At 43.0% G+C, this 18,422-nt stretch overlaps 1 protein-coding gene across 8 annotated transcripts in view; it reads left to right on the forward strand.

Annotated features, from left to right (window-relative positions):
* Window positions 1-2,553: 2,553 nt before the first annotated feature.
* Window positions 2,554-18,422, forward strand: part of IL1RAP (interleukin 1 receptor accessory protein) — a 133,247-nt gene continuing 117,378 nt past the window's right edge. For 5 of the 8 annotated variants that reach the window (XM_067034237.1, XM_067034236.1, XM_067034233.1 and 2 more), the window contains exon 1: window positions 2,647-2,778. The gene's annotated coding sequence lies outside the window, so the exon portion shown is untranslated. Of the gene's footprint in view, window positions 2,779-18,422 lie in introns of all 8 variants that reach the window. The other 3 variants (XM_067034232.1, XM_067034234.1, XM_059064565.2) reach the window with 2 other exon arrangements.

Genomic DNA, 18,422 nt, shown 5'->3' on the forward strand with positions numbered 1-18,422 from the left:
ACAATAAAATTTTACTGTTAAGCAAATTTAAAAAAGGAAAATACTTCCATAATTCTGGCACAGTAACACTTTCCACATTTCTTTCAATTACTGACCATGTTTTCATACCTTTTATACAACCTAACTATATTGTAAGCCTTTTCCTTTGTAGACACAGTTTCATAATCTGTTAATTATGACAGCAAATACTTTATTGTGTGAATATACAGCATTGGTTATCTAACCATTTTCATTCCCAGTCACTTATGTTGTCCTAAAATTACAATATTTAGGGCTTCCCTGGTGGCGTAGTGGTTGAGAATCCGCCTGCCGATGCAGGAGACACGGGTTCGTGCCCTGGTCCGGGAGGATCCCACATGCCGCGGAGCAACTGAGCCCGTGAGCTATGGCCGCTGGGCCTGCGCGTCCGGAGCCTGTGCTCCACAACGGGAGAGGCCACAACAGTGAGAGGCCCGCATACCGCAAAAAAAAAAAAAAAGAAAGAAAATTACAATATTTAATACTATGATGACTTGTCTATATGACGTCATCCTCATTAAACTATGAGTAGCTCCTCAAAGTGAAAGACTATATCTGGTTCAATTCTGAATCACCAACGTGTTCTTGGCACAGAGTAAGGACTTCTAGAAAGCACATGAGACTGTTTAGTTGGGTAGTTAAGAGCAAGGAGACTGCCTCAGTTCTCATTTTGCATTCTCTTCTTGTAGGCTTGTGGCCTTGGACAAGATACAACTTCTCTATAACTCATCTATAAATTGGAGATAATAATAGTACCTTATAAATTATTGTGAAAATTAGCTGATACATGCAAAGTGCCTGCTACTTTGTAAGCACATTATAAAAGTGTTCAATGAGTGTATTATATAAGAAAAAAAAATTGGATGCCCTGAAATATATTTAATGAGTGAATAATACATCAAAGAACGTTTTACTTCTGCTTCATACAATAAACTTTTAAAATTTTATATTGTTTCCTTTTTGGCTTAAAAACAATGTTGTGAGCATGCACTGTGTGCCAGATATCCAGAGACAAATAATTTCTCAGGATTAATTTCCATAAGCGATATCAATAAATGAAACAACATGAACATTGCTACAGCTTCAATTATACTGTGATTTTTCCTTGGGGAGTTAAACCCTTTGAGGGCAGGGGCAGTGTGTGAGTTTTGCACTGAGTTAAATCCTTTGAGGGCAGGGGAAGTGTGTGAGTTTTGCACTGCTGTCCATCTTTAGCTGGTACCTAGAGACTGGCACCTTCTAGTTCCACCTACTAATTCATGAGGACCTTTTCTTCTTTCCTGTCTTTTTTCCCCTTCTCTCTCTTTTTTTGTTTTTTGTTTTTTGTTTTTGTTTTTGTGGTATGCGGGCCTCTCACTGTTGTGGCCTCTCCCGTTGCGGAGCACAGGCTCCGGACGCGCAGGCTCAGCGGCCATGGCTCACGGGCCCAGCCGCTCCGCGGCATGTGAGATCTTCCCGGACCGGGGCACGAACCCGTGTCCCCTGCATCGGCAGGTGGATTCTCAACCACTGCGCCACCAGGGAAGCCCTCCCCTTCTCTTTAATTGCTTTCTTTGGATCTCAATTTCTTGGATAAATAAATAAATACGATTCACTTAGGTAACTCTAAGAGCAGAAGAAAAGTCTTGGAGATGGTGAAGTAAAGCATGTGTGAAGAGACACGTCAACTTGGTAGATAGCTTTTGTTAGGGAGTCCCAGAAATGGGGAAAAGTGATGAAGGGCCTTGCCAGTCAGGAAGAAATCGTGATGGACTAGCCATAGAGAACAAGAGAAGGTTCTTGAGCAAAGGAGTTGACAGTCATTGTAAAGCTTCTCAGGATGACTATACAGACGACCATCTAGAGTGTTAAGAGGGTGACTGAGGGCTCTCTCAGAAATCTGGAGAAACGGGAGTGAATGAAAGGGACTAATTCTTTTGAGATTGCTTCTATAATGATTATTTCATTCATTCACTCATTCAGTGCACAGGTACTGAGTGCCTACTTTGTGCCAGGCACCTTCCTAGGCACATTGGGTATACTCCAGTGGAAAATACGGGTTCCGTTTTGCTGTCCTGAGCAGCAGTTTGTTCCCATGACTGTCACTTTTGTAGCGGAGAGGAGCGCCAGACCACCGAGATTGAGTCTGTTTCTTCTCGTCGCGCTCTGGGCTTGGCACACGATGGGGCCTCAAATCCTGCGGCCTGGATTGATTTATGGCCTTGGTGCAGCACGAGAGCTGGAAAGAAAAGGCGATATCGACTGTGAGACCAGGATCCTGCAATGAGCGCAAGTGTGCGTCTATGTGTATAGCCGGGGGCGCATCTCCCCAGAGCGCCTGGCATCGTGGCAAGCTGCAGGACCCACGCTGTCCCTTCCTGCGCGGTCCAGCCTGCACAGGCAGTGGCCGGGCGCCGAAGGGCCTAGCGCAGCCTCCTGCCGGCCGCGGGCCCGGCGCCGCTCCTCCTCGCCGCGGGCGGGGCCGCCCTCGGTGCCGCCCCGCGGCCTCCGCTCCGGGAAGCCCTGAGCGCTGGTGGCTGGGGAGGCGGCGGGTGAAGCGGGAGCCGCGCAGCGCCGGCCAATCGCGCAGCGGCAGGGGAGGAGCCCCAAAGGGGGAAAAAAGAAAGTGCGGCGGAAAGTAAGAGGCTCGTTGCGGGAAGATTGGCCGGATCCGGGTCCCCGGGACTCTGCTTTGGCCAAGCGCATCGAAAGACGCGGTGCTGGGCGATCCTGCACCCATCCCCGCCGCCTTCGCTGCGCCCGCTCTGCTTCCCAAGAAAGGTGAGTCTCGAGCGGCGATGAGGGCTCGGGGGATCACCGATCTACAGAATCTCAAGGTGGAAGGATTCTTACACATCGTCTCCTTCAACCCTATTTTACAGAAGGGCAAACTGAGGCACAGAGCGAGGCAGCGGCTGGGATAGATCACACAGCTAAGTTAGTGCCGTGAGCAGAACTCGAACCCACTGTCCAGAGTCCAGTCTTTGCTTTGTAGGCATTTAAGTAACGCAGTTGTGTGAGGGCTGCGCGTCACTGCAGCCCTCTCCCAGCTCTTTAAGGGATGTACCCCGGTATACCCCCGGCCTTGGTTTCTCTGGAGTGCTGCTGTGAACGGTGAGGATAGAAGGGGGCAGTGTGTCCCAGCGTTGCCACTGGGTATCACGTCGTTTCCAGCTTGGACCTGTGACAGCCTGGGTAGAGGCTGCTTGCAGCCTCTCTTTCTCTTCCCCTGACCTGTTTTCTCAGAAAGATGCCCCGCCGAGGGTGTCCGTCAGACTCCTGGTAGAGTCCGTGGAGAGGTGAGGGACGTCCGGGCGCCAGTCACCTCGCTTGGTACAGTGCCCTCTCCAGCCCCGGGGGAAGCGGGGCCGGTCGTCCTGTGGGAAATAGGATGCTTCTCCTACAGGAATAGCTGACCTCACGGAGCCATAGCCCCTCTCACTTCTAAATCCTGGGAGGGAACAAGGAAACTGAGTTAAAGAGAAAAATCACAAACCCAAAAGCAAACTTCTGCCGTTTCCTTTAAGAGCCCGTTCCCAGTCTGTCTTGCCTCCACCCGCTGGTTGTGAAATTGTGAAACACTACTAGGTTAGCTACCAGCTGAGGAGGAGGATTTACCTGGCCTTCACTCCAGCTCTGCCACCTATTAGCCGTGTGAACTTGGGCAAATTATCCAATCTTTTTGATACTCAGTTTTGTTTTGTTTTTTGTTTTTTTTCCAGCCATAAAATGGAGATTTTCACGGTCACAATGAGCCCTTAGGGCACTTGGGAGGATGAAACGAGATAATTCAAATAACATTCTTAGCACAGTGCCTGGCTTGGCACCTGTTCAGTTTGACATTGATGGCAACAATTATAAATATTACTGCATAGTAACCTTGGAGACAGTGGGTTTTTAGGAAGCTGAATTTTCAGATAGAGTGACTTTTTTTTTTTAATCTAGATGCTGTGGTTTTTTCTTCTTTGGAGTTTGAACAGCTCTTTTACAGTGTTTTCTGAATGCCCTCTGCATGTGACTTTGATCATAGATGCTTGACTTGGTGTATAAAATGTTTCCCAGTGATGCCAATGCCCTGGTAGTTTTTAGGCCAAGCCTCAGGTCTGTGAAACTTTGATCTGAGGCATCCTTTAGTGGCAAAGAGGGTCTTGAATTTGATGAGAGGTAGAAAGACAAGAGGAGAAGTTGCAAGTTTCATCTATGTCACAGACTGTTCCAAGCCTTTTATTCCCCCTGTGTCAGGTCAGACAAGCAGCTTTATACTTCTCAGCTAATATAGGAAAACAACAAGATCCCCGTGTATTTCTTTCGGATTATACAGTGATGCTGCTAAATTCAGTCCCTTTTGGACACAAACTTACCTCATATAAACACAAACATCCACATGTGCCCTCACTAGGCTTCCTTTATTATTGGCATTATTGGTATTTTAAAATGAAATAGTGTCCTTTACATACCCCCACTTGGCTCATAACAATTGATTTTATTCTGATTGACTTCATACCGTTTTTACTATTATCTTCTGGCTATGCCGTAAGTCCCTGAACTGAGCATCCAGTATTTATAGTTGGCTGCCTGCTCCACGGTCCATCACATATGCCTGTGTTATTGATGTATGCAGAGCCGGGGTGTGATACACCTTGAGGAAAGGAAAGAGTTCGGTGGTACCCTCTTAGGTAGCTCCCGCACCAGACATTTGCAGAGGATGGGATCGCTTGCTTCCGTCAGCCTGCTCCGTGTGCATGCATTGTGATGAGCTAGCCAGGATACATCTGAACGCGTGCCTGAGAGACTGGGGACTTGTAGCGAAAAGGAGAATGTTCAAAATAAGGTCAGAACAAGAGGATGGGAGATTGAAAGCTAATTCCTTTTAGTTCTGGTTTCTTAAAGAAAGGATACTCAGTTATACCCTTTCTCCTTATAGAGATTATTTGTTATCAAATATATATATATGTATATATAAAACTTTAAAATTTCCACAGTGTATTCCATATATATTATCTTCCTTGTTACTTGCAATAGCCTTGAGAGAAGGACATGGCAGACATATTAATAGTGGAAGGATAATATAATGATATGATAAAGTATGAAAAAAGCTGGTTTTGTCATCAAATTCAGATTTCAGCTCTAATTCCTCTGTAGCTGGGTAATACTAAGCAATTAATTTCACCATTTAGAGTTTCTGTTTTATCCAATCTAAAGTGAAAAAAAAAATGCTTACCCCAAGGATGAGTGTGAGGATTAAATTAAGTAGAATATCGTAAAGTACATGTAGTGAGTAGGTGCTCATTAAATGATATTTCTTCTTAGTTGATCTTAGTTTATTGAGAAGAAAATTGAATAAGAGTCAGAGAAATGAGACATTGCCCAAGGTCACATGGTTCATAAGTTTCAGCCTTGGGAATACAGATCACAGCTTTTGACTTCTAGTTAAGGGTTTTTCCATCACACCCTGTCATCTCTCCAATGAGATCTTTAACAATTTACTTCTGTTGTTAGGTTGACCTTATTTGTTTGGTGATTTCAGGGTATCCTTTTTGTCCCAAAGAGGATATTTCCTTGCTAAGAGAACTATGATCTGTAGAGTTTAGTGGGGCCAGTTCTCAGGAGAGGAAGTTTCAGGGTGATGATCTCTAAGGCAGCCTGCCTACTCACATGTGTTTGAAGTAATGTACCTTCAATTCCTAGGAGTAAGGGTACTATGAAGATATAAAGCTTAGAATTATGTCATGTTTTTCTTCCTGTTCTGAGTGTTTTCTTCTTTCTGCCATCCTTGTGCTAATATGCAGGCTGTTAAGAAGGTTGAGGAACAAATACCATGAATGACCATACCATTTTTCTCTTCTTTTGCCAATTCCAAAGTCAGAAAGGATGGAATACAGTGAACAGTGTACAGAGGCAGCATTCTCGGGAAAGACCACTGCTGGCTGGTGATGCCGATCCTTGGTCTGGAGTTTCAATCCTCCCTGTGGAAACTGACGGCTGCAGGCTTATGTAGGGAAATGAACAGATCTGTTTCCGGCCCAGGCAATGGGGCCATTTATCTGCTGAGACTTCCCACAGGCCTTTAGGTTTCTTTGCTTTGCAGCAAGCAAACAGTCTTGCAAAGGCAGTTTCGGGAGAAACGCTGTGCTCCTTGCGTTTGGCCTTTGGAAGCATATGTTTGCTTTTGCCAAAAGGTAGGCAGTCAGTGGCATCTTACCTGGCACAGTTAGAAAAGCAGAATGTAGCTGGAGAAAATCAGAGGAAGAAGCAGAAGAAAAAAATAAAGGTTATCTCCAATATATACACAGTTTCATTTGTTGCTCAACTTTGTCAGGCTTTTGCTGGTGACACAGATGTAGGATCTGTTGAGTTGCTATTGTCTTGCCTGTGAAATATTAAAGAGAGCCACCTACTATGCTCTTTGCTCATTTTGGAAACTGTTCTGTGGGAGAAATAAAAACCCCAAAGAATAGGAAGGTTACAGAACATTTGGTATCTTATATTTGGGGGGATTAAATCAGGTTAGCTACTGATTTGCTCTTCTTTTTTTTTTTTTTCCTCCTTTTTGAAAGCAAGAATGCATGGTTTACACTGATGAGGTTGTTAGGAGACCTCCTTCTAGCCTGACCATGTTCTGCCTAGCTCTAGCAGCTGTGGCAGTGTGGAGTCTTACCTCAGTCAAGTTATTATGTTGAGATGTGCCTCGGTCTCCTCAGCTGGGAAGCAGGAACACTGATGCCTACCAAGAAGCTTGAGTCTCTTTCTCAGTGCCTTTTTCATAGGAGGCATTTAATGAACATGAATTCTTTCTTCTTCCATCAATTCTTTCAGTTTATTAGTCTGTTCAGTTGTGAAAATCAAAATTTAATAGCCGCCCTTTAGTGAACTCCATCATGGCTTGTACTGAGTGTTTTATGTCTATCATCTCATTCAGTCCTTGCAGTAATCCTGTGTATTTTTTGAGGCAACTGAGACTCAGAGAGGTTAAATAGCAGGACCTTATCGCGTAGCACAAAGCAAGCACCAATGCTGAGACTCATCTCTGCATTTCATTTCAGAGCTAGGAAAGACCTGAAATCGTGCAGCCTCTGGACTAGAACTGAGGACCTGAATTAGGACCCATGACCCACCCATCCCCATCCTGTCTTTCTGATCCTGGTATTATCTTGCCTGTGCCTGGGAAGTCGCTTTACCTTTGGGCCTAAAGTATGAGATAGCTGGTCTAGTTCATCTCTAAGGCTCTTCTGCTACAATACATTGTTATATATTTTTTTAAGATTCCTTTCAACTCTGAAATTCTATTGCCACATGTCTTTGTAAAAGTCAAGGCTAAAGATTGAAAGGGGAATAAAGAGAAAATACCCTGATTGTATTATGCCAAGAAATCTACTTTCTGGTTAAACAGAGGAGGGCAAGGGAAATCAGAATTCATTGGTGCATGTACTTCTGTCATTTCATTTAAGCATAAAAATCACTCTCAGGTCCATATTATTGTCTACCTTCTACAGATGAAAGAACTGAGGTTGAGAGACTTAGAGGATTTCCCACAGTTATTCAATAGTGAGAATTCGAATGTGTGTGCCTGAGCACAAAGCTCTTCAGTCTACTATCCCATGTTTACTAGACACCACAGCGTAAGACCTGAGGACTCGTATAACTGGATCCATAAATGTCCCCTCCCTGTGTCCTCACACCACCTCAGTTGCTATCTCCTTTAGCCTGCTTTCCTTCCCAAACCTACTACTCAAATCCCTTCTTGATTCTTCCCAGTTTGGGAGAACCTTTTAAATGCTTGTAACGTATTCTTTCTCTATTGTAATTAATTTTTTTTTTAAAGTTTCTTTCTTTCTTTCTTTTTTTTTTTTTTGCGGTACACGGGCCTGTCACTGCTGTGACCTCTCCCGTTGAGGAGCACAGGCTCCGGACGCGCAGGCTCAGTGGCTAGCCGCACAGGTTCAACGGGCCCAGCCGCTTTGCGGCATGTGGGATCTTCCCGGACCAGGGCACGAACCTGTGTCCTCTGCATCGGCAGGCGGACTCTCAACCACTGCGTCACCAGAGAAGCCCTTAAGTTTCTTTTTTAACTGTGGGCAAGTAATTTGTCCCTTTGTATTCTTTTCCAAGTCCCTGATTAGCACCCAAGCAGCTGAGGGCATGGTTTATCCTCCCCCATGCCTAGCACAGTGCCCTGTACTCAAAAGATTGAGTTAAATCGATGATGGATTCATGCTGTGTCAGGTACACCCAGCATTGGCTTTCTAGTTTTCTCATACTTTATCATATCATTAATTATTTCAAAGGCCATCTCTACAGACTAATAAGGTAACTTTATTTTATTTTCTTTTAATTTTGTGGTCACAAAATCAGACAAATGATAAGGAGTCACAGACTCTAATAAGATTGAACATCACTGGCTCAATCATAGAAAAAGACATTTTTATCCCAATAATACAGGACATTTTGCAGCAAACACAATGAAGGATGACACTGAAGTTCATGCTTGCATACACTGACAGCAAGGCCAGTGTCAAGTGTGCTAAATAAATTACCTGACAGACAGTAGGAAGTTTCCAGGGAAGTGGGCAGCTGCAGTGAGCTTCGATCTCACTTTCTAAAATCAGTGAAGAATTCATACCAGTCCAGCTATTATTTGATATAATTGGACATGAGGACAGGTGACCTTTTATGTCTAGTTTATATGTAGGAGATGCCTGTAGTTTCTTCCTGTCTGACACATAAGTCCTTATGATTACACTGGCTTCCTCTTTTCCCAATCAGTGCTAAAGGCAACAGAAAAGAGAACCAGTCATTTCTGAAAATGTTCTTTTCATAGATAACATAGTTCCTTATGCCAGTTATGATTAGATGCTATGGTGACCTAAAATTGTGGTGTGTAACATCATGGGCTTTAGCATCTGACCACCTTCCCTGGATTTGACCTCAGACAAGTTATTTCGTCTATCTGTACTTTATTCTCATCATCTGTAAAAAGGGGATAATAAAGCCCATTTCATCCAGCTTTCGGTAGGTGTCAGTTAGGTGTCAAAACATTTGTTAAGAGCCTGGTACATGGAGATTTTAACCGTCATTATGATTAACAACTACAGAGATATTCAATTGCATGCCCAAATCAATATTGGATTAGAAAGTAGAAGACCTAGATTCAAATTAACAGTTTTTGTTTTTTTATAGAATTTTGAGCCCTCAAAATGCCTGTTATTATATACGCACATGCACACAAGTATTATTTTCTTACAATAATCTGAGGTAATCAAAGTAATTGTTCTCAACACCATTTTACATCCCGAGTCTGAGAGGCTAAATATTTTCTAAGGCCACACAGCCAGGGAATAATGGACTTGCACCCTAGATTTCTAACTCCAAGGTTATACTTTTTCCCCTTCAGTCATTCAGTGCAACAGCCCTGGTACTGGTTAGTGGCTTTTCCTTCTCTAAGAGTCCTTTTCCTAACCTCCAGAGTGAGGAATTTGCACAAGGTCCTCTCTAAGGCACATTGTTCTATGACTCTGTGCCTGGAAGGTAATGACTTAGGAGACACCATGAAAAGCTAAGAGTAGATCCATACTCTTAGTTCCACAGAGGCATCCACATGTCAGGCATGTGAAGCATCATAAAATCCAGATACCTGGCAGCCAACCTTGGCCTCAATAAGAATCACAAGTTACCACTGCATTAAGAGTCACATCCTTTCTATGTCCTTAAGGATGTGATTCTGCTACATTCCCACAACCTGCAAACTGTTTTCTCCCTCTGGATCCAGGTTTGGGGGTGGGAGGAGTAAACAGACACCTGGGTTAGGCACAGTGACATTTTTTGTTTGGGAAATAAAAAGAGAGCTTTTTTAAAAAAATATAAAGCAAGCTCTCTGTCACCATTAATTACCATAATCTTCTACAAAGAAGTAAAGGGATAAAATATTTAGCTTTAATTTGGACTGTAGCGTTATGAGTGCATATTTTCTGCTTTCTTCTTTTGAGCTAATTTAGTGCCCATGGAAGAAGCTAGACTCTCATTGAAATAGATATAGGGTTATTTTCCACTTAAAGAAATGATGGACACTTGAGAACGATAATACACACTAAATAGCTCTTTTCTGGAAGGTTAGACTTCAGTTTGCCAATTACAGTGTGAGACAGTAGCAGGGTTTGGGGGTTGAATGGATAAAGTGGGTGGTGACAAGTTGGCTGGCTTTGAAGTCAGAGCTGGGTTTGAATCCTAGATACTGCTTGCTTAGCCTGTCCAGACTTAGTTTCCTTTTCTGTAAAATGGTAATAAGCCCGCTCTAGCTATCTCCTGGTTAGACAGACCTCTATATCTATATCTATTCCTCTCCCCACTCCTGCCATTCCTGATCTCACTTACCCTGCTCAACTTTTTCTCTTGTCCATAGAGGTTGTCACCTTATCAGCTTCCACATACTATTTAATTAATTTGTATAGCCTGTCAACTGTTCAGTGTTTAGTTTAGCCCCACTAGAGTGTGAAATCCACAAGGGCAGGGACCTTTGTTTTCCTCACTGCTGTATCCTGGGTGCCTAAAATAGTGTCTTAGCAAATAGTATCTGCCTAAATGATGCAAATAGCATCATGAGTAAATGATGAATAAATAAAAGTATAGATGTCAGTATTATTTATCCTCAACGAGTAGAAAGAAATATATAAGGAAATGAATTATATAGATATATAATATTGAAATAAAAATTTGTTATATATACACACATTTATACACATACACATATACATATATATGTGGGCATATAATTTAGAATAGTGACCATATATTTAGAATATTGAAGTATAAATTTATGTGTATGCATATGTATGTGTGTAGATGTAAGTGTGTATATACATACATTTAGAAGTTATCCAAAATTGCCTTGGGAGGAAGAGGTGTTAAGGTAATTCCTTGCTGTTGGATAACTAAGAATAGTTTGGGAGAGATACTATATATATATATATATATATATATATATATATATATATATATATATATATGTGAATGGACAACAAACAAATAAACAGAAGACATACAAGTGATTTCAGGGTAAGAAATAAGGGGCTGAGATTAAAACAGTGACAACAGCAAGAATGTTGGAGGCTGTGGAGGAGAGGCAGTTTTAAATAGGGTACTCAGTGATGACACCTCTGAGAAGGTGATGTCTGAGCTAAGAAAAAAAAGCCTGAGAAGGAGCCAGGGTCCATCTGTTCATGGTTGAGGTGGCAGGGCCTGGTAAGAGGGAGAGAAGGGCTGGAACTAAGGTTCTAAGATAAGCAGGGGCTAGATCAGACTGGCCTTACAAGCCAAGGTAAGGAGTTTGGGTTTTATGCAAAATGCAGCAGGAAGTCACTGAAAGGACTAAAGTAGAATGATGACCAGGTTTGACATATTTGGAACCTCAAACAGAGAGTGAAGGAGAATGGAAGAATTCATTTCTAAGATGAAGAGGTAAACTCTGCTGACCTCATGTAGGTTCCTAAGGACAAAGGAGAAGACAATTCATTCTCATTGATCTGTCATTCATGGCCTTTCTTTCCCATTAGAATGTCCAACAAAGCAACAACAGAAAAAAGCAGGCTAAATAGGCAAAATCAGATTCCTTTTCTTTTTCTCAAATGGTATCATTATTTTTTCCAAATGCACTAAGTAATAGATGGATATGTTAAATGCTGTTGTTCAATTCAATTCACCTGGAAATTTTAAAGTTCTTGTGTAGATGTTTTATGTAATCAGTCCCCCAAAACACTGGACCTAGAGCTATTTATTTATGCGATTTTAGGTACCAGTTTCTGAAATCTGCCTTCCTGAAGAGTGAGTGTGTGAAAGGCAAATTTAATTCTCTATTAGATCAATTTCTTCTTTCTGGCTCTAAAAGTCTAAAAGGTGCCTAACTCTTCTCTCAAGAGGTAGAACTCCTCCATGAAGTCTTTACTGACACATGCATATGCAGGCTCATACATGCCTCGTAATAATATAAGCTTTAGAAATATTAGCTTATCAAAATCTCAGAATAAGTTTAAGAGAGGCAGGTACTATTATAATCACCATTATACAGACAAGAAAACTGAGCCCAAGCTCACAGAGGACAGTAGAGTCAGTATTTGAACTTGGGCAAGCTTAACCACTATACCATACTGCCCTGTGATTGTAAGAAGTGACCCTGAATACTTTATTTATCTCTACTAGTCCCACTTCATGGTGCCTCCTGTGAAGGAATAGTTCAATAAATGTATTGAATCAGTGAATGAATGCGTGACCCTTTAAGTTGCATTATTTCATTAGCATATAGTAGTAAACGTGTGGGTTTTATTTTATTTTATTTATTTATTTTTTGCGGTATGCGGGCCTCCCACTGCTGTGGCCTCTCCCACTGCGGAGCACAGGCTCCGGACGCGCAGGCTCAGCGGCCATGGCTCACGGGCCCAGTCGCTCCGCGGCACGTGGGATCCTCCCGGACCGGGGCACGAACCCGTGTCTCCCGCATCGGCAGGCGGACTCCCAACCACTGCGCCACCAGGGAAGCCCGCGTGTGGGTTTTAGACTGAGATAACCTGGGCAGGGTAATGCTACTTACTACCCCTGGGCTATAGTAAAATTACTTCACATCTCTAAATCTGTTTCCTTGTTTGTGTTATTGGCATAAGGATATAGAACTGTTTTAGGATTAAATATGTTTATAGGGTACTTAGCAGAGTGCCTGCAATTTAATTAATGCTCAGTCCACTTAAGATATTTTTATTTTTTGAACTAAAACAACCTCTCCAAACATGCTTACACTTACAAACTCCTTCATTTTTCAGTTGTGCTAGTTTTATTCACTTCCTTTAATCAAAGCCAAAAATCCAATCATATAATCAGTGATGTTAATTTTGTTCCAGGATCCATTCTGATACCTTGCCCTCAGCATGGCACTCCTGTAGGTAGAAGGGCCAGTCCTGGGGAACTGCATGGGGGCAAAGGTGCTGTAGGACCACCCTGTTTCTCTACTCCAAACATCCCTGCAACCAGCACAGCCCATCCTTCTCCCCAGCCAAAGCTGGCTTGCTGAAAAATTATTTTATATTCTAGTGGTGGCCCCAGAGCATTCTGGGTGACAAAGGAAAAACAGCCGAAGACTCAAATTTTGTCCCAGATAACACTTAATGAGGCTAATTTACACAGCTTGCCGGATGTTCAGGACCCCTTCTAATCATCATCACTGATATTGATCCAGTGCTTCTTGTGTGCCAGGAGCTGTGCTGAGTGCTTTATTTTCATTATCTCATTCAATCCTATTTCCAACCTATGTGACTTAAACCAGGGGGAAAAATTAGAAAGTGCCACAGTTGCCTCCTTGTGTGTATTGGGGGCTGTGATGATGAAAACAAGTATTTCTTATGTGTGTTTTTCTCCACATTTTTCTTCCAAAGCAAACTGTACAGGGTTGTAACACCTGTAGAGTCTCCAGGGACCTCCCCTGCCGGGAAGAGATGCTTGGCAGAAAAATGAGGCAAAGGCTGTGTGGGGAAGGCAAGCAGCTTCATTCTAGTTGACAGTTTATTTTGCCCTGGAAGAAGCTGGCAACAATGAACTCAGTCCTATTTTGTTGGCTGCATTTACTTGCTTTTTTGTAAGAAACCAATGTAGTGCTGATTTACAATGACTGCTATTTATTTATTTATTTTTTGCTTTATGAGATATTTAAAAGGTGTAATTTTTACTGTCCCACCTCTCCCAAGTTTGATGTACTCACACACACACACACACACACACACACACACAAACACACGAGAACAGTGCCTTAATCATAGTTGACTCTCACTACTTATTTGTTGAATAAATGCATGATAAAAAACAAAAATCCTCTTTTTTTCTGAGAATGGGAGCTACTATGGGATTTTTCATGGTGAAATTTCCATATGTAACTTTCTTTTAAATTTTTTGTTTTAAAAAATAGTTTCAGAGGGAGATTATTCTAAAATATGTAGCATTACTAAATGTTGGTGACTCAGAACAGTTTATTGGAGTGGGCTGTAATTCCTTTAGAATTTATTAAGGTAAGATCATTTACCTATATACTAAGTGGCCCCAAACTGGTATACTTTAAATTTGTGTAATCTGATTTTCATAAATTTTCTGTCCACTTTCTCTTTCATTGTCTGCTATTATTTCTTGCTTTCAGCATGTCTTGCTCTAGCAGTTATCTATTCTCCATACAATTAGCTGTTTCTGCTTTATTGTGGACTATGGAGCCAGCTAACGAGTTTTATTAGAACCATGTATAAGATAATAAAAAACGTTGGATTTGGATTGGAGAGGCTCTTCTCTAAGGGAAGAGAAGGGAAAGGTAAAGTGACTCTAGAAATAGTCTCCATATAAGTGAGGCTACACCATACACAGTAGCATTGGGTTTTCCTTACCTGTGTTATTAAAAAGGGAGTAGTTGCATGGATAATTCATTTACTCTTTTGGACACTAAGCATTTTTTGAGATCCTTCTGTAGTTAAGACACTGGTGAGATTTGGAGATTAAAATACAATCACACTGCGCTTCCCTGGTGGCGCAGTGGTTGAGAGTCCGCCTGCCGATGCAGGGGACACGGGTTCGTGTCCCGGTCCGGGAAGATCCCACATGCCGCGGAGCGGCTGGGCCCGTGAGCCATGGCCGCTGACCCTGTGCGTCCGGAGCCTGTGCTCCGCAACGGGAGAGGCCACAGCAGTGAGAGGCCCGCGTACCACCCCCCCCAAAAAAATGCAATCACAGTAACACAACTCCAGAAGAATAAGAATTTATAGATCATTGTGAAAGATAAGATGAACCAGGGGTTGTAATGCAACTTATATAATATTTGGATTAGTCTAAGAGTATATAACAGAACTTTTAAAATATATGTGGTAAAATATCTCGGTGTTTCAAAGGAAGAGGCAATTGTGTCACTCAGGAAGGGGTTTATGAGGAAGTGGTATTTGAAGTGAATCTTAAAATGATGGACAGGCAGGTTTTGGACATAGATTGGTGGGGAGGAGTGACATATGAGCTGGGGACTGACCAGGGAAGCAGAAATGATATGGATGAAGGATATAGAATGTGGAATTTATCATAGGGATTCGTCTTACAATTGTGGGAGAAGGTGGGCAAAGAAAACCCCAAAAGGGGACAGTTGGGAGTCACTAGGGACCCTGAGAAGGAGCCAGTGAGGAAGTCTGTTGCCCCTTGCCTGTGTTAGGCGGGTAGTCAGGAAGAAATGCTGGAAGTGAAATGCAAGAGATCACCCTGGGGACAAACTGCAACCCTTAACTATCTCTGTCTGTATCTAACCATACTGTATGGGTGGCCTGCAGAAGGCGCTGGTGCTCTTGGCCATGGAGCTTCATACTTCCCTGGCTTTGGGCCTGAAGAAGTTGAAGGAGGAGATCTAGCAGGAGCTGAAGGAGCCGTGGGCCTGGCTGCTGCCCCCTCCTGGGAGGTGAGCCATCAGATCGGCAAGAAGGTGCATGAGCTGCAATAGCACCCAGGGGCCCAGACAGACCCTCCCAAAGCAATTGCTACCGCTCCACTTCTCCCCTCCAGATCTCATGCACATTTCCCTGCGGTCAACCCTAACTCAGAACCAGGCAGAGAAGGGGATTCTGGAAAACGTAATTCCAGTTGAACTAAGTTGACACAGTTAAAAACCACAAGTGATACTACAGATAAAGGGAACGGGGTGAAAACATAAAAGTGAAGGAGGAAATCGGGTGTCTTGCTGGGGCAGAGCCCAGTTTGACCAGGAGATGGTATATGAGCCCTGAGGTCATTGAAGATCAGACTTTCAAAAGGTGAGCAGAGGCTGTATTTTGAGGACCCTACATACTGTGTTGAGCAATTTGTGTTTAATCCTGTAAGGTAGGGAGAAGCACTGAATATTCTTGAGCAAGGGAAGGGTGTAATCAGACCTGTGTTTTAGACAGGTCTGGCAATGCAAAGCATTGGAACTTCCGAAAGGGAATAGGCGGGGTAATTAATGAGCATTATAATAATCCAAGGAAGAAACTTTGCATTCCCAGAGCTCTCCTCTATTCTCACAGAGGGAGGTGACTCAGTCATCATAAGAGGTTGTTCAGGACCATCCTGGGAATAAAAAAGTATTTGTGTACATTGCAAGCCAAGCCGATTTGATCTAGGGCTAATATTGTCAGCTGTAATATCCTTATGCATACTTAGATCACTGTTCTTTAAAATCCCCTGATGCTTCTGTCTGTGGTATGTGAAGAGCAAGAGAAAGTGTATATGTAATTGGAACACTGACTGAAATGAAATCGGCTTACGAACCACGTCAGAGTCATTTTGAGATCCTATAAAATAAATATTACTTGTTTCACTTAGTAAAATAATGCTTTTTGGTTTTACTGAGTGGTAATAGGAGTGTCCCCATACGTTGGTCCAGTGCCTAACAATCTGCAGGTTACTCGCATGTCCATTATCGCATTTGATTTAACAACAACTCTGCGAGGTCAGTTTGGTCTGGATTAGTATAAGTGAGAAAACTGAAGTTCAGAGGTGATAACCATCAAGAGACCACTTAGCCCCTGATGATTCAAGAGCGCTCACTGCAGTTCCATAGATTCATTCAGTGGACAGCTTTCTATCACTCATCCCTTCATCTCACTCAATGCACCACTGCCTGATCATTTTCTTGGGACACATCTCTGGTTCTGCTGTGTCCCTGTTCTAAATCTGTCCTTAGTTTTTAGACTTCATTACCTTTAAGGTCTGCTCCCACCCAGAGAGCAGGCCACTTGTAACCCAGGTGTTACAGTTCCAGCTGTCTGATTCCTCACCCTCTTGCAGGATTTTTACTGCCTTCCCTCAAAGTGCAGAACACCAGACACAGGGCAAAGAGGAGAGCCTTCTTTACAAGAGCATACCTGAGCAGGTACATTAGCATCCCCGGGAGATCCACACAATCTTTGAATTAGACCATTCCATAAGTCTTCCCTGACAGTGCTTCTAAGCACATACTCCTGAATGTTTGAAAATCATATCTCCTGGCTTTCTACTTGTCAAAAGACAGCAGCTCAGTCACTTGTCTTGACTTATCTAAAACACACACTTATACCCAGTGCTGTATCGCTGAGATTTCAACAGTGAACAGCAAGTGAATAAGAAAGCTATAACCTCCATTCAATGCACCCCTGCAATGTTTTGTCCACTTAGAGGGGTCCCTATGGCATAGCAAGTTAGGGTGACAACTTCAGGTGCTATACTTCGGGACGTCTAGAACTGTTGCTGTTATTAATGTAGAGACATGGCTCAGGGGAACAGGAAGAGGCAGACAGGAATCAAGCTTTCTAGTTGCCATTAAAAGAAGTACTTTTTGTGTGTGTGTGTGTGGTACGCGGGCTTCTCGCTGTTGTGGCCTCTCCCGCTGCGGAGCACAGGCTCCGGACGCACAGGCTCAGCCGCCATGGCTCACGGGCCCGGCCACTCTGCGGCATGTGGGATCCTCCCGGACCAGGGCACGAACCCGTATCCCCTGCATCGGCAGGCAGACTCTCAACCACTGCTCCACCAAGGAAGCCCAAAATAAGTACTTTTAATGGTTCTCTGAGAATACTGAATCGTAGGGTTGAAAAGACTAAATTGCTGGCTTTGCCAATAGGCTAGAAAAGGATGTCCCTGGTTTAGTCAGTCAAACCTGTCTATACCTGGCCTTCCAAGTTCTAGTACAGTGTACTCTCTACTATAATATGCTGCTTCTCCTGCTTTGGTTCTCCCCCGTGAGAACTGCCCTCATTTCTCTCTACCAAACAGGTGGGTTTTCTGTTTCCTGAGTTTGCTACAGTGTGTAGGGGAAAGTTTAGGAGAATTGAAGGCTAGACTTCTAGTAATAAAAAAATAATAATATCCAAGAAACTGGAGTGCTTTCTATGTGCTAGGTGCCTTATAAAATTATCTCACATGACCCTCATACCTCTAATTCCGTAAGACGTCTTACTGACCCCATCCATGAATAAGGAAACTGAGACTCAGCATGGTAAAGAAGCTTGCACAGCTATAGAGGATTTGAGGCTAGGTCTGTGTGACTCCAAAGCGTATGCTGAAGCCATGTGTTTTGATTCACTGTGGTGCGGTGTCCCCTCTATGTCAGGGACCCATCCCATTGCTTACACGCACATGAGAATCTTGTAAACAATCTTTAGTTACTACACTGATCTGTCCGATAGTTCCCCAGAAACCCAGCTTGGGTGAGCTAGCCCACTGGTCATTGGAGTTTCTGACCCCTTATTGCTTTCCATTCTCCTTTTTCAATTTCCTCTTAAGCCTAGCTAGCATAGGAGCTGCATTAACCAACAGAGGCCAGTTCTTCCCAATTTAATAGCATTTTCATTTTCTCAGTATGCTTTTCTCACTATGAGGTTTGGAGGGGCGAGTAGAGAGCTCTATGGAGACATGGAAATGAT

This window comes from Kogia breviceps, chromosome 5 (genome assembly GCF_026419965.1).
Source record: "Kogia breviceps isolate mKogBre1 chromosome 5, mKogBre1 haplotype 1, whole genome shotgun sequence".
NCBI classification, from domain to species: domain Eukaryota; kingdom Metazoa; phylum Chordata; class Mammalia; order Artiodactyla; family Physeteridae; genus Kogia; species Kogia breviceps.